The sequence below is a fragment of the Entelurus aequoreus genome, linkage group LG11, assembly GCF_033978785.1.
Source record: "Entelurus aequoreus isolate RoL-2023_Sb linkage group LG11, RoL_Eaeq_v1.1, whole genome shotgun sequence".
Lineage (NCBI taxonomy): Eukaryota > Metazoa > Chordata > Actinopteri > Syngnathiformes > Syngnathidae > Entelurus > Entelurus aequoreus.
In genome coordinates, this window is record NC_084741.1 from 10,817,797 (window position 1) to 10,835,614 (window position 17,818).

At 33.8% G+C, this 17,818-nt stretch overlaps 1 protein-coding gene across 2 annotated transcripts in view; it reads left to right on the plus strand.

Annotated features, from left to right (window-relative positions):
• The first annotated feature begins 6,868 nt into the window (after positions 1-6,868).
• The window catches only part of zbtb7b (zinc finger and BTB domain containing 7B), a 65,970-nt gene continuing 55,020 nt past the window's right edge, over positions 6,869-17,818 (plus strand). Inside the window, exons 1-2 of one of the 2 annotated variants that reach the window (XM_062062456.1) lie at positions 6,869-7,146; positions 16,218-16,312. The gene's annotated coding sequence lies outside the window, so the exon portion shown is untranslated. Of the gene's footprint in view, positions 7,147-7,192; positions 7,288-16,217; positions 16,313-17,818 lie in introns of those variants that run through there. The other variant, XM_062062457.1, reaches the window with a different exon arrangement.

Here is a 17,818-nt window from a genome sequence, read left to right on the forward strand (position 1 = left end):
TGTCAACAACCATCCATTGATGTCGACAACCACTTATGTCAACAACCACTTATGTCATCACTTATTTATGTCAACAACCACTTATGTCAACAACCACTTATGTCGACAACCACTTATGTCAACAACCATGTATGTCAACAACCACTTATGTCAACAACCACTTATGTCAACACTTATTTATGTCAACAACCATTTATGTCGACGACCACTTATGTCAACAACCACTTATGTCAACAACCACTTATGTCATAAACCACTTATGTCAACAATTACTTTTGTCAAGAACATCTTATGTCAACAACCACTTATGTCAACAACCACTTATGTCAACAACACCTTATGTCAACAACCACTTGTTCAACAATTATCTATGTCAACAACCACTTAGGTCAACAACCACTTATGTCAACAATTACTTTTGTCAAGAACATCTTATGTCAACAACCACTTGTGTCAACAACACCTTATGTCAACAACCACTTATGTCAACAACCACTTATGTCAACAACACCTTATGTCAACAACCACGTATGTCAACAACACCTTATGTCAACAACCTTTTATGTCGACAATCACTTATGTCAACAACGACTTATGTCAACAACAACTTATGTCAACAACGGCTTATGTCAACAACCATTTATGTCGACAACCACTTATGTTAACAACCACTTATGTCAACAACCACTTATGTCAACAATCATATATGTAAACAACCACTTATGTCAACAACCACGTATGTAAACAACCACTTATGTCAACAATCACTTATGTCAACAACCACGTATGTAAACAACCACTTATGTCAACAATCACTTATGTCAACAACCATGTATGTAAACAACCACTTATGTCAACAATCACTTATGTCAACAACCACGTATGTAAACAACCACTTATGTCAACAATCACTTATGTCAACAACCACGTATGTAGACAACCACTTATGTCAACAGCCATTTATGTAGACAACCACTTATGTCAACAACCATGTACGTAAACAACCACTTATGTCAACAACCACTTATGTCAGCCAGTCTGAGGGTGTCGACTGAAGCGGGTTCCACTCTCATGTAAATAAAGGTTCCATCAGCCATGTTGCTTCCTTCCTTGTTTGTCCCGCCTTCTTCTCCTTGCACCTCATTACACAGCACTAATGCTAATGCTAATGCTAATGCTAATGCTAACGCTGGCTCTGCTCTGCACATGCTTGATGTTAGCGTGCTAGCAACAATGAGACCATGATGCCTAGATGATATATAATATCTATATTTATTTATTTAAGGACCAAATGTTTTATTTTCTATTCATCACAGCTTTAGCTTTTGAATGGAGAGCAAACAATGTCAACAGGAAGTGGAGTGATGATGTTGTCGTGTGTGTGGATGTCAAAATAAAAGCCGCCTAAGATAAATGTTGGATTTATTTTTGTCTTCTTTTTATTCAATTTCATTTCATTTTGGGTTTATTCTCAATCGTCACCTGACCACACTGTGAGTGTGTGTGTGTGTGTGTGTGTGTCCATCCATTTTCTACTGCTTGTCCCTTGTGCTGGAGCCTATCCCAGCTGCATTGGGGCGGAAGACGGGGTACACCTTGGACAAGTCGCCACCTCATCACAGGGCCAACACAGATAGACAGACAACATTCACACTCACATTCACACACTAGGGACCATTTAGTGCTGCCAATCAACCTATCCCCAGGTGCATGTCTTTGGAGGTGGGAGGGGCCTATCCCCAGGTGCATGTCTTCGGAGGTGGGAGGGGCCTATCCCCAAGAGCATGTCTTCGGAGGTGGGAGGGGCCTATCCCCTGGTGCATGTCTTCGGAGGTGGGAGGGGCCTATCCCCAGGTGCATGTCTTCGGAGGTGGGAGGGGCCTGTCCCCAGGAGCATGTCTTCGGAGGTGGGAGGGGCCTATCCCCAGGTGCATGTCTTCGGAGGTGGGAGGGGCCTATCCCCAGGTGCATGTCTTTGGAGGTGGGAGGGGCCTATCCCCAGGTGCATGTTTTCGGAGGTGGGAGGGGCCTATCCCCAGGTGCATGTCTTCGGAGGTGGGAGGGGCCTATCCCCAGGTGCATGTCTTCGGAGGTGGGAGGGGCCTATCCCCAGGTGCATGTCTTTGGAGGTGGGAGGAAGCCGGAGTACCCGGAGGGAACCCACACGATATATTTGTATTTATTTAATTGTTTTTGTGTTTGGTTACACTCAGTTTATTGTTATTGTTTTAGTTACACTCTTTAGTTATCAATTTTTTACTTTACCCACACACATTTCTTATTTTATTTTATCATTATTTTGTTTTATTACAATAATTATTGTGTTCATTTTTTTAATTACCCGTTTTATTTTGTTTTATTTTAATATAATTGTTTTAGTTACATTCATTGTTCATTTTATTTTGTTTTATTTTGATGTTTTACTTATACTTGGTTTTTTTACTCACACTCATCATTTAATAAATGTTATTATTATTATTTTTAGTTACACTCGTTATTTATTTCATGGGATTTTATTTTATTTTTAATTTTTAGTTAAACTCTCTTATATTGTTTTATTTATTTTGTTTTTATTTTACTTACACTCATAATTATTTTAAATGTATTCTCATTTTGCTTAGTTGCACTCATTATTGTGAGGATTTTTTTGGTTGTGCTTATTGTTTATTTTATTTGATCATGTTTGTTAGTTACACTCATTATTTATGTCATGTGATTTTGTTTTATTTAGATTTTTTTTAGTTGCACTCAAATTTTTTAATTTTTTTTTATTTTTAGTTATACTTTTTTTAAACTTACACTCATTTATTTAATTATATTATTTTTAGTGACACTCTTTACTTATTTCATGTGATTTTATTTTATTTTAAATATTTTACTGAAATCTTTTTTTTCCTTACATTCCTTATTCATTCATTATGTTTTTATTTGTATATATATATATATATATATATATATATATATATATATATATATATATATATATATATATATATATATATATATATATATATATATATATATATATATATATATATATACTAGGGCTGGGAATCTTTGGGTGTCCCACGATTCGATTCAAAATCGATTCTTGGGGTCACGATTCAATTCGGAATCGATTTTTTTTTTTTCAATTCAACACGATTCTCTATTCAAAAACGATTTTTTTTTTATTTTATTTTATTTTTTTTATTTTTTTATTTTTATTTTTTTTATTTTATTTTTTTTAAATGAAATACCATAATAATACAATACAATTTCAAAACAAAACCCGACCCAGCAACATTCAGAATAGCAATAAACAGAGCAATTGAGGAGACACAAACATGACACGGAACAATCTAAAAGTAGTGAGACAAAAATGAATATTATTATGAACAACAGCATCAATATTAGTAACAATTTCAACATAGCAGTGATTAAAAATCCCTCATTGATATTATCATTACAAACAATAATTTAAAAAAAATACAAAAAATGAACAATAGTGTCACAGTGGCTTACACTTGCATCGCATCTCATAAACTAAATGTCTAATGATAATGTCAATGAGGGATTTTTCATCACTGCTATGTTGAAATTGTAACCAATATTGATACTGTTGTTGATAATATTCATTTTTGTTTCACTACTTTTGGTTTGCTCTGTGTGGTGTTTGTGTCTCCTCTCAATTGCTCTGTTTATTGCAAACCAAACCCGACCCAGCAGTTTATTGTTGCTGGGTCGGGTTTGGTTTTGGAATTGGATTGCATTGTTATGGTATTGCTGTGTATTGTTTTGTTAGATTGATTAATTAAAAAATTAAAAATAAAAAAAAATAAAAATAAAATAAAAAATAATAATAATAATAAAATAAAAAAATCGATTTTTTTTAAAAAAATGAGAATCGATTCTGAATCGCACAACGTGAGAATCGCGATTCGAATTCGAATCGATTTTTTCCCACACCCCTAATATATACATATGTATTTTTTTAGTTACATTTGTTATTCATTTCATTGTATTATTATCTTGTTTAGTTACACTCATTATTGTGTTTACTTTTAGTTACGCTTATTATTCATATACATATAATTATTTTAGTTACACTTATTTACTTTATGAGATCTTGTTTCATTTTGATTTCTTTAGTTACAGTCATTATTTTAGTTATTCTTATTTTTAATCTTGTTTTACTTACCCTCGATATTTATTTAAATGTATTATTATTATTATTATTATCTCGTTTCACTCGATATCTATTTTGTGTGATTTGATTTTATTAAAATTTCTTTAGATTAACTGTTTTTTATTAAATTTTACCTAAACTCAATATTTATTTAATGTCATTATTTATTTACTCACACTCATTATTTATTTGTATTTTTTAAATTTTAACTTATTTGATTTAACGCAGCAAAAAAAAGGTCAACCTCCATACCTGCAGTGAGCAAGTCTGACCACAAGATGGAGACATAACAACACAACACAGGACGGATCTGTCTCTCAGTGTTTAAACAAGTCGCACAAATGTATCGATTATGTATCGATTATGTCCGTCATCATTTCATTTTTACTCATCAAAACGTTGTTTCTTGTGTAGAAAGAAGAAGCAGAAACAACATGTAACAATATAATCCAGTAGCTCAGACCTACTTCCTGTTACTGTCTGCAACGCAAAGCCTTTTGTAATGTAGTGTTGTAACATGTACTTCCTCGTTGACATGTATTGATATACCAATTGAAGACTTATTGATCCGGGGTAAAATAATGAAGAACCTATGTTCATGTGCAACGCTGACCTAGCAAAGAGGCAGCATTTGTCGATGTTAGAGATGTTGAAGTGTGATGATAATCTCTCAAGAATAATGAGCGCTCTAGATGGCTCTCAGCAGTTAATTAATGTTGTTAACGTGCGAGGGTAAATATGTTGGAAGATAAATGAACGTTTGGAGTGTTAAACATACGCGGAGAATGTCTGCAACTTGTGGACAGGAAGCCTTCTTTTTCTCATCCAATCCACTTTATTTGTATCGCACATTTAAACTACAAAAATGTTTCCAAAGTGCTGCACAACGATATTAAAAACAATATTCAAATATTATCCTTAGCTCCACCAATGACTGAATAAAAACAAAAATGAATAAATATACAAAGAGTATAAAAATAAATATGATTAAAAACGATTTTAAAGGGTAAAACCAATGAAAACAATGAATAGAAATCAAAATGTAAAAACCCAGAGGCGCACACAACTCACGCAGTGTTAAAAGCCAGAGAAGAACAGTGGGAGACTTAAAAGAGTCCACTGTGGGAGCAGTTGCAACATGGAGGGGCAGAATGTTCCAGAGCTTAGGCCCTGTCTCCCCTGGTTTTAAGTCTGGTCTTGGGCACCAGGAGCTGGAGCTGGCTCTCAGACCTCAGGAGTGTACATTTGGATGAGGTCTGAGATATAATGAGGTGCAAGTCCATGCAAGGCTTTAAAATATAATAATAATAATAATAGATTTTATTTGTAAAAATGTGTATATATATATATATATATATATATATATATATATATATATATATATATATATATATATATATATATATATATATATATATATATATATATATATATATTTATTTATTTTTATTTTTTTAATTTATTTTTTCTATTTAAATTATTTATTTTTTTTATTGATTTTTTAAAATATATTATTATATAAGTGTTTTTTTTAAATTATGAATGGATTTACTTTCAGGATGAATAAAAAAATATGCAGTGTATATAAAATAAAAAAATAAAAAAATAAAAATATATACATACATACAAAAATATCCATCCATCCATTTTCTACCGCTTATATATATATATATATATATATATATATATATATTTTTTTTTTTTTATTTTATTTTTTTTTTTAATTATGAATGGATTTACTTTCGGGATGAATAAAAAATATACACACACACAAACACACGCGCACACAAACACACACACACACACACATATATATATATATATATATATATATATATATATATATATATATATATATATATATATATATATATATATATATATATATATATATATATATACATATATATATATATATATATATATATATATATATATATATATATATATATATATATATATATATATATATATATATATATATACAGTATATGTGTGTGTGTGTGTGTATATATATATAATTTTAAAAATATATATATATATATATATTGATATATATATTCATTTTTTATTATTTTTTTTAATATGAATGGATTTACTTTCAGGATGAATAAAAAAAATATATATATATATAAAATTTAAAATAAATACAAAAAAATATATAAATACATACATATATACACATATATATATAAATACATACATATATTATATATATATATATATATATATATATATATATATATATATATATATATATATATATATATATATATATATATATATATATATATATATATATATATATATATAGTATATGTATGTATTTATATATACATATATGTATATATTTGTGTTATTGTTATTGTTTAATCTGATTCCATGATCAAAAAAATCCCCCAAAATCGTTCAATGAGCTCAAATAAATCGATATCAAAGGTATCGATCATATTGCTTATAATGAATCACTTGTAATCGAGTCGACATCACAATTGGCAGTATCGCCCACCTCTAACGCGGACACGCAGGGGGGAAGGGGGGCGGAGCCTCAATCCCGCCCACCTGTCGTCTTCCCGACACCGACCTATCGGCACCTTCCCGCCCGGCCTTCCCCTCCTCTGGCCCGGGGGGGGGGACCTGCCCTCACCCGCGCCGACACCACCGGAGCTCCGTCAGCCAATGAGCGGCCGCCGGAGCTTTAAGTAGGCCAAGCCGCTTCCGGGTTCTTTGAAGGAGGACTCGGACTGGACCGGAGCTCTTAGACCGGCACAAGTTGGGGGGGGGAAACAACAACAAAAACAACAACAACAACAACAACAGCAACGCGTGGACAGGAAGACGCTTTTTATTTTCATGTTGTTCTTCAAAATCGAGCGGATTATACTTTTTGGAAGAGGCGGGGTTAAAGTGGGCTCGAAGGCTCGACGCCAACCCGGAAGTGAAGGCGTCTGGTGGGCGGCACAGGACAGGTGATACAGGTGAGTGCTGCCCTTTAACCTTTAACCCTTTATCTACATGCATGTATGTACACTGTCAGCGGGGTCACGGCAGGACGTCGCGTGTCTGATGTGAGCGGGGTCGACTACCCATCACAGCGCCGATATCAACTACCGGCATCAGTGGGTTTTGTGTGTGTGTGTGATGTGTGTGTGTGACGTGTGTGTGTGTGTGTGTGTGTGTGTGTGTGTGTGTGTGTGTGTGTGTGTGTGTGTGTGTGTGTGTGTGTGTGTGTGTGAGAGAGATTAGAGAGGTAAGATGTACCTGCTGACTCGCCCCTCTGACAGACCGGACCAACTAGCTCAACGAGCTTGGGTTTGGTTTCCCCTGTATTGGACACACACACACACACACACACACACACACACACACACACACACACACACACACACACACACACACACACACACACACACACACTTGTATGTGTTACCTTCATGAGAAAAAAGCCTCCCTCTTTAGGACCAGCCTTTCTAAAGAAGTGTATTTACAACATGAATAATATATACATACCATGCACATATAAACAAGCTTGTTGTGAAAAATGAGTTGCAATTTCACGAGAAAAACTTAGAATGTTGTCAGTATTATAATAAAAGTCCTCATTTTACTCAACGCAAGTCAAAGTTGGACAAGAAAAAGTGAGCATTGGTGCAATATTATGATCAAAGTTGGACTTTCACTCGATAACAGTCGCAGTTTTACGAGAAAAGCTTAACATTTTGGCAATTTTATGAAAAGAGTCGGCGTTTTACTCGACAAAAGTCACAATTTTGTAAGAAAACTTTCAAATGTTGGCAATATTATAATAATAGTCTGAATTTTACTCGGCAAAATGATGAGAAAAGTCATCATTTTACTCAACAAATGTCACTATTTTACTAGAACAACAAACAAATTGGCAATATTGTGATAAAAGTCTGAATTTTATATGACAAATGTCACCGTTTTGCATTAAAAAGTGATACTTTTACATTAAAAATGTCATAATTTTAGGAGAAAATATTGCAATATTACAAAAACAGAAAGAATATGAGAAATTGTTCAAAATTTTATAAGAAAAAAGTCGACACATTGTGAGAAAAAGACCGCTTTTATTTTTATTTATTTAATGTTTTATTTGTAATTGTTTTTTAATCTTCATTCTTTACTTCAAGTTATTACAGTATGTCTATATACATATTTATTTATTTTTTCAAATTCATTTTGGCCAAAGGGGGCACATTTCAATTTTTTACACACACTTGTTATTTCATATGTTGACCAGAGGGGGAGCACTTCAAATGTTGACACACACTTGTTATTTCATATGTTGACCAGAGGGGGAGCACTTCAAATGTTGACACACACTTGTTATTTCACATGTTGACCAGAAGGGGAGCACTTCAAATGTCGACACACACTTGTTATTTCATATGTTGACCAGAGGGGGAGCACTTCAAATGTTGACACACACTTGTTATTTCACATGTTGTCCAGAGGGGGAGCACTTCAAATGTTGACACACACTTGTTATTTCATATGTTGACCAGAGGGGGAGCATTTCAAATGTTGACACACACTTGTTATTTCACATGTTGACCAGAAGGGGAGCACTTCAAATGTCGACACACACTTGTTATTTCATATGTTGACCAGAGGGGGAGCACTTCAAATGTTGACACACACTTGTTATTTCATATGTTGTCCAGAGGGGGAGCACTTCAAATGTTGACACACACTTGTTATTTCACATGTTGACCAGAGGGGGAGCACTTCAAATGTTGACACACACTTGTTATTTCACATGTTGTCCAGAGGGGGAGCACTTCAAATGTTGACACACACTTGTTATTTCATATGTTGTCCAGAGGGGGAGCACTTCAAATGCTGGCACACACTTGTTATTTCACATGTTGACCAGAGGGGGAGCACTTCAAATGTTGACACACACTTGTTATTTCACATGTTGTCCAGAGGGGGAGCACTTCAAATGCTGGCACACACTTGTTATTTCATATGTTGTCCAGAGGGGGAGCACTTCAAATGCTGGCACACACTTGTTATTTCATATGTTGACCAGAGGGGGAGCACCTCGAATGTTGGCACACACTTGTTATTTCATATGTTGACCAGAGGGGGAGCACCTCAAATGTTGGCACACACTTGTTATTTCATATGTTGACCAGAGGGGGAGCACTTCAAATGTCGACACACACTTGTTATTTCATATGTTGACCAGAGGGGGAGCACTTTTAAAAGCGATGTGAAAAATGCCTCCTTTTTGGAAAGTTCTTCGGCCGAGTCGGCGACAACAAGACAGCGTGTTCGATATCATTCTCCAAAATAAAAGCTTACATTGCTGATGCTGTGTGATTTTGGTGGAAGTGATACAATGGAACACGTTTCAGTCGACAAGTGGAAACTCGGTGAGTCCTGTTGACTAATGTGCCCGCTTAGGTCGACAGCGAACCGCAGTACAGCTCAAGTTTTGATACCCAAATGGGACGGGTGTTGTTGATAGGGGTCGCAGTGTGTTCATTTGTGTGTGATATCATGTGCGATACAAGCAGTCTCACAGTGTGTTCACTTGTGTGTGTGATATCATGTGCGATGCAAGCAGTCTTGCAGTTTGTTCACTTGTGTGTGTGATATCATGTGCGATACAAGCAGTCTTGCAGTGTGTTCACTTGTGTGTGTGATATCATGTGCGATGCAAGCAGTCTTGCAGTGTGTTCACTTGTGTGTGATATCATGTGCGATACAAGCAGTCTTGCAGTGTGTTCACTTGTGTGTGATATCATGTGCGATACAATCAGTATTGCAGTGTTTTACTTGTGCGTGATATCAAGTCCGATACAAGTAGTCTTGCAGCATGTTCACTTGTGTGTGATATCATGTGCAATACAAGCAATCTTGCAGCGTGTTGACTTGTGTGTGATATCATGTGCAATACAAGCAATCTTGCAGCGTGTTGACTCGTGTGTGATATCATGTGCGATACAAGCAGTCTTGCAGCATGTTTACTCGTGTGTGGTATCATGTGCGATACAAGTGGTCCCGCAGTGTTTACTTGTGTGTGATATCATGTGTGATACAAGCGGTCCTGCAGTGTGTTTACTTGGTTGTGATATCATGTGTGATCCAAGCAGTCCTGCAGTGCATTTACTTGTGCGTGATATCATGTGCGATACAAGTAGTCTTGCAGCATGTTTACTTGTGTGTGATATCATGTGCGACACAAGCACTCTTGCAGCATGTTTACTTCTGTGTGATATCATGTGCGATACAAGTGGTCCTGCAGTGTTTACTTGTGTGTGATATCATGTGCGATAAAAGCGGTCCTGCAGCGTGTGTACTTGTGTGTGATATCATGTGCGATACAAGCGGTCCTGCAGTGTGTTTACTTGTGTGTGATATCATGTGCAATACAAGTAATCTTGCAGTGTGTTTACTTGTGTGTGATATCATGTGCGATACAAGTAATCTTGCAGCGTGTTTACTTGTGTGTGATATCATGTGCGATACAAGTAATCTTGCAGCGTGTTTACTTGTGTGTGGTGTCATGTGCGAAAAAAAAGATGAAGAGTTAGTAAGGTTCTAGAAGGTAAAAAAAGAAAAGAGAAGGTGCTAAAAAGATGAAGAGTTAGTAACGTTCTAGAAGGTAACAAAAGAAAAGAGAAGGTGCTAAAAAGATGAAGAGTTAGTAACGTTCTAGAAGGTAACAAAAGAAAAGAGAAGGTGCTAAAAAGATGAAGAGTTAGTAACATTCTAGAAGGTAACAAAATAAAAGAGAAGGTGCTAAAAAGATGAAGAGTTAGTAACGTTCTAGAAGGTAACAAAAGAAAAGAGAAGGTGCTAAAAAGATGAAGAGTTAGTAACGTTCTAGAAGGTAACAAAAGAAAAGAGAAGGTGCTAAAAAGATGAAGAGTTAGTAACGTTCTAGAAGGTAACAAAAGAAAAGAGAAGGTGCTAAAAAGATGAAGAGTTAGTAACGTTCTAGAAGGTAACAAAAGAAAAAAGAAGGTGCTAAAAAGATGAAGAGTTAGTAAGGTTCTAGAAGGTAACAAAAGAAAAGAGAAGGTGCTAAAAAGATGAAGAGTTAGTAACGTTCTAGAAGGTAACACAAGAAAAGAGAAGGTGCTAAAAAGATGAAGAGTTAGTAACGTTCTAGAAGGTAACAAAAGAAAAGAGAAGGTGCTAAAAGATGAGATGAAGAGTTAGTAACGTTCTAGAAGGTAACAAAAGAAAAGAGAAGGTGCTAAAAGATGAAGAGTCAGTAACGTTCTAGAATGTAACAAAAGAAAAGAGAAGGTGCTAAAAAGATGAAGAGTTAGTAACGTTCTAGAAGGTAACAAAAGAAAAGAGAAGGTGCTAAAAAGATGAAGAGTTAGTAACGTTCTAGAAGGTAACAAAAGAAAAGAGAAAGTGCTAAAAGATGAGATGAAGAGTTAGTAACGTTCTAGAAGGTAACAAAAGAAAAGAGAAGGTGCTAAAAAGATGAAGAGTTAGTAACGTTCTAGAAGGTAACAAAAGAAAAGAGAAGGTGCTAAAAATGAAGAGTTAGTAACGTTCTAGAAGGTAACAAAAGAAAAGAGAAGGTGCTAAAAAGATGAAGAGTTAGTAACGTTCTAGAAGGTAACAAAAGAAAAGAGAAGGTGCTAAAAATGAAGAGTTAGTAACATTCTAGAAGGTAACAAAAGAAAAGAGAAGGTGCTAAAAAGATGAAGAGTTAGTAAGGTTCTAGAAGGTAACAAAAGAAAAAAGAAGGTGCTAAAAAGATGAAGAGTTAGTAAGGTTCTAGAAGGTAACAAAAGAAAAGAGTAGGTGCTAAAAAGATGAAGAGTTAGTAAGGTTCTAGAAGGTAACAAAAGAAAAGAGAAGGTGCTAAAAATGAAGAGTTAGTAACGTTCTAGAAGGTAACAAAAGAAAAGAGAAGGTGCTAAAAAGATGAAGAGTTAGTAACGTTCTAGAAGGTAACAAAAGAAAAAAGAAGGTGCTAAAAAGATGAAGAGTTAGTAAGGTTCTAGAAGGTAACAAAAGAAAAGAGAAGGTGCTAAAAAGATGAAGAGTTAGTAAGGTTCTAGAAGGTAACAAAAGAAAAGAGAAGGTGCTAAAAAGATGAAGAGTTAGTCAGGTTCTAGAAGGAGTTACAGCCTACAACTAATCTGCGTCAGAAAGTATTTGATCTAAAAACAAAAAACTAAAACAAATATTTATCTTTTTAGACTGAATACATTTCTTCTTTCCATCGCGGACAGAAATAACTACTTTTGAATGCGATTGCATATTTTTAATATTAATATTAAAGTGTTTTACATTGTTAATATTATATATTATGATGACATTGTTATTATTATGATGACATTGTTAATATTCTATATTATGATGACATTGTTATTATTATGATGACATTGTTATTATTATGATGACATTGTTAATATTATATATTATGATGACATTGTTATTATTATGATGACATTGTTAATATTCTATATTATGATGACATTGTTATTATTATGATGACATTGTTAATATTCTATATTATGATGACATTGTTATTATTATGATGACATTGTTATTATTATGATGACATTGTTAATATTCTATATTATGATGACAATTTTATTATTTGATATTATGATGACATTGTTATTATTATGATGACATTGTTAATATTCTATATTATGATGACAATTTTATTATTTTATATTATGATGACATTGTTATTATTCTATATTATGATGACAATTTTATTATTTTATATTATGATGACATTGTTATTATTATGATGACAATTTTATTATTTTATATTATGATGACATTGTTATTATTCTATATTATGATGACAATTTTATTATTTTATATTATGATGACATTGTTATTATTATGATGACATTGTTATTATTCTATATTATGATGACAATTTTATTATTGTATATTATGATTACATTGTTATTATTCTATATTATGATGACATTGTTATTATTATGATGACATTGTTATTATTCTATATTATGATGACATTGTTAATATTCTATATTATTGTGACATTGTTATTATTCTATATTATGATGACATTGTTATTATTCTATATTATGATGACATTGTTATTATTATGATGACATTGTTATTATTCTATATTATGATGACATTGTTAATATTCTATATTATTATGACATTGTTATTATTCTATATTATGATGACATTGTTAATATTCTATATTACGATGACATAGTTAATATTATATATTATGATGACATTGTTAATATTCTATATTATTATGACATTGTTATTATTCTATATTATGATGACATTGTTATTATTCTATATTATGATGACATAGTTAATATTCTATATTATGATGACATTGTTAATATTCTATATTATTATGACATTGTGAATATTCTATATTATGATGACATTGTTAATATTCTATATTATGATGACATTGTTAATATTCTATATTATTATGACATTGTGAATATTCTATATTATGATGACATTGTTAATATTCTATATTATAATGACATTGTTATTATTATATATTATGATGACATTGTTAATATTCTATATTATGATGACATTCATTGGTCTTTATTATTATTAGTATTGATAATAACTCTGCAAGTGGCGTTAAAAAGCCTGAAACTAGATTGGCTGACACCCTCAGGCCCCGCCTCCTTTCACATTCCATCGTCATCATCATCGTCGTCATCATCTTCATCTTCATCATCAGCACACACTTGATCTTCTGTGTAGCACAGCTGGAAGAAGAGTGTGTGTTGATGATTATCTGTTAACATGCAGGATGTGCTTCCCTTTTTTAGTCTTGTAACACACACACACACACACACACACACACACACACACACAACCCTGCTAAAGTTACTGATGCATCACACGTGTGTGCGTGTGCGTGTGTGTGTGTGTGTGTGTGTGTGTGTGTGTGTGTGTGTGTGTGTGTGTGTGTGTGTGTGTGTGTGTGTGTGTGTGTGTGTGTGTGTGTGTCCACCAGTCTTGTCACCTATTGTACGCATGGATTTTATACACACCCTTCCTATAAATACAAGATTTAAAAGTAATATTATAGTTTATATATATATATATATATATATATATATATATATATATATATATATATATATATATATATATATATATATATATATATATATATATATATATATATATATATATATATATATATATATATATATATATATATATATATATATATATATATATATATATATATATATATATATATATATATATATATATATATACTCTGTGTCTGTATATTTGTGGATCATTGACATGAACGATGAGGTTTGTTTTTCTTTGAAGCGAGACCGTGATGACACGTTGACATTAATCTGACTAAGACAGAAACAGTGGTGTGGGTCTCCTCTAAGACAGAAACAGCGGTGTGGGTCTCCTCTAAGACAGAGACAGTGGTGTGGGTCTCCTCTAAGACAGAAACAGCGGTGTGGGTCTCCTCTAAGACAGAAACAGCGGTGTGGGTCTCCTCTAAGACAGAAACAGCGGTGTGGGTCTCCTCTAAGACAGAAACAGTGGTGTGGGTCTCCTCTAAGACAGAAACAGCGGTGTGGGTCTCCTCTAAGACAGAAACAGCGGTGTGGGTCTCCTCTAAGACAGAAACAGCGGTGTGGGTCTCCTCTAAGACAGAAACAGCGGTGTGGGTCTCCTCTAAGACAGAAACAGCGGTGTGGGTCTCCTCTAAGACAGAAACAGTGGTGTGGGTCTCCTCTAAGACAGAAACAGCGGTGTGGGTCTCCTCTAAGACAGAAACAGCGGTGTGGGTCTCCTCTAAGACAGAAACAGCGGTGTGGGTCTCCTCTAAGACAGAAACAGCGGTGTGGGTCTCCTCTAAGACAGAAACAGCGGTGTGGGGCTCCTCTAAGACAGAAACAGCGGTGTGGGTCTCTTCTAAGACAGAAACAGTGGTGTGGGTCACATTGATTTTTTTTACACAGAATTTTTAAACACTGAATTTGTATACACTGAATTTTTAAACACAGACTTTTAATATACTGAATTTTTAAACACTGAAATGTTTAAACTCTAAAACAAATTTACGCTGACTTTTTAAACACTATTTTTCACTGAATTTTGTTAAAATTAATTTTTTTACCCTGAATTATTTTACACTGAATTTTAAAACACTAAACTTTGAAACACTGAAATTTCAAAACACTGACTTTTTAAACACTGAATTTTTTAATATTTAATTTTAATACACAGAATATAAAAAAGACTGAATTTTTAAACACTGAATTTTTATACATTGATTTTTTTTACACACAATTTTTAAACACTGAATTTTCAAACACAAATTTTTTTTTTAACACTAACATTTTTTAACACTGACTTTTTAAACCCTGAATTTTTTACTGAATTCTTTTACAATTAATTTTGTTATTCTGAATTTTTAAAGACTGAATTGTTTTTTACCCTGAATTCTTTTACACTGAATTTTAATACACTTAACTTTAAAACACTGACTTTTGAAACATTTTGTCAACAAATGTATTTTCGATGAAATCGTCGGTATAATTGGATGCGTAGAAATTCAGTTCACAAAATTCAAACTCAAAAAAAAAATAACTTACAAAAAAACCCCAACTTTAGTGCGTAGATTATGGGGTTCGTTTTGTTTTTTTGTTGCGACCTTAAAAATGTTAACACTGTAAGTATTGTATTTTTTTATGCAGCAGCTGTTTGATTGTAATGTGCATCTTTGTTGTAGTTTTCATTAACACATTTGGAGGTGTTGAAATCGCCATGTAAAATCGCTAATGCTAATCAGTAGCATGTCAATAGCAAAGCAAATGTATATTAGCATCAAGCTAGCACATTTTTGTAAAAGTCCAACTTTACTTGCGTTGGAGCGTTTTGTTTTTTTAGCCAATTGCTTAGTAGGCATGTAAAATTACTTAAAGGTAGTTAGGCTGAGTCCGCTCTCAGTGCTGCTGGAGTGACCGCCAAGTGCAACCGGGCGTAACGTCACGCGCAATTCAGGTATTAAATACACTTTTTTTTTTTTCAGGTCCACGACCTCGTCTGAACTCTAAGACGAGGACAACAAAGGAGGAGTGAGACGGGAATCAGACTCGCAACTTCTTCAGTGTTTATGGACTGCAGGTAGGAATCTTTTATTCATTTATTATCTGCTGGGTGTGTCACAAAAAACACTTAAAAAATATATATATTTTTCGGTTTTAAAAGATATCAAGTCGTAAAAATAAGAAATAAATATATAAGTATTTCACAAATCAAATATAATTGAAATACAAGTATTACATAATACATTTCTCATAGGGATGAATTGCAAAAAAAAAATACATTTGACGGAATGAGCATTGTTAAGGTTACTAATTAATTGTCCGGTTAAATTGGAAATGAATTAAAATGCTGAACATAATCCAAACATGATATATTTATTTAGATAATAATAATTACATTGCTGTGCCGTTCTTTGAAGATGGCGCTGAGTGTTCGAATCCCTGAGTTTTAGGTGCAACTGTACAAAATGAGCTAAAGAGCTAGCTTAAAATGTCAGCGTGCTTACATTAAAATGCTATTTTTTAGTGTGTGCCAACAGTTAGCATGTTTCACAAAACAAGTTCTATGACTCTCAGGTGTATGGCTGCGGAAATAGAGAAAAACGTGTGAAATGAGCAGAAAATGTTAGCATGCTTATGTTCGCTTGCTAGCATGCTAACAGTTAACAAGTGTCACATGCCAAGTTATATGACTCTGGGGTAAACGGTTGCAAAAATAGCTCAAAAAGTTAGCATGTTTACGTTTGAATGCTAACGTGCTAACATTAACACGTTAACAGTTAGCATGTGTCATGTTCCGAGTTATGTGACTCTAGACTTAGACTTAGACAAACTTTAATGATCCACAAGGGAAATTGTTCAACACAGTAGCTCAGCTACAATGATGGAAAGGACAATGCAGTTATAAATAGACTAATATAGCTATAAAAAAATCAAACATATATACGAATATATACATATGTGTACAGAGTAATTTATATACAGATATATTATATTATGTCTACAACATATATACAATATAAACCAATGACCATGTACAATATTACAGTATATGCAGTCTATATGACAGCAGCAGCATAAAATAGAGAGTAGGTCCAGCAGGAAATAGAAAATAGACATTATAAACAAAGAGAAGTAGCTAACATGACAGGTGTCAGGTAATAGGCAGATGTCATCTATTGCTGTATGGCGAGTGATTATACAGCTGGATGGAGTGTGGAATGAAGGAGTTCTTGAATCGCACAGTGCGGGAAGGAAGTTGAAGGAGCCTGTTGGAGTATGAACTCCGCTGTCCCTTAATTGTCAGGTGGAGTGGATGGGCAGGATTGTCCATGATGGCCAGCAGTTTGTCCAGTGACCTCCTGTCCCTCACTGACACAAACGCCTCCAATTGCGTGCCAATAGTTTGGCCGGCTTTCCGGATCAGATTATCAATCCGGTTTGAGTCCCTTTCGCTGGTGCTGCTCCCCCAACAAACCACTGCAAAGTACAGGGCACTGGCCACAACAGACTGATAAAATATCTCCAACAGCTTGCTGCACACATTGAATGACCTAAGCTTCCTCAGGAAAAAGAGTCTGCTCGT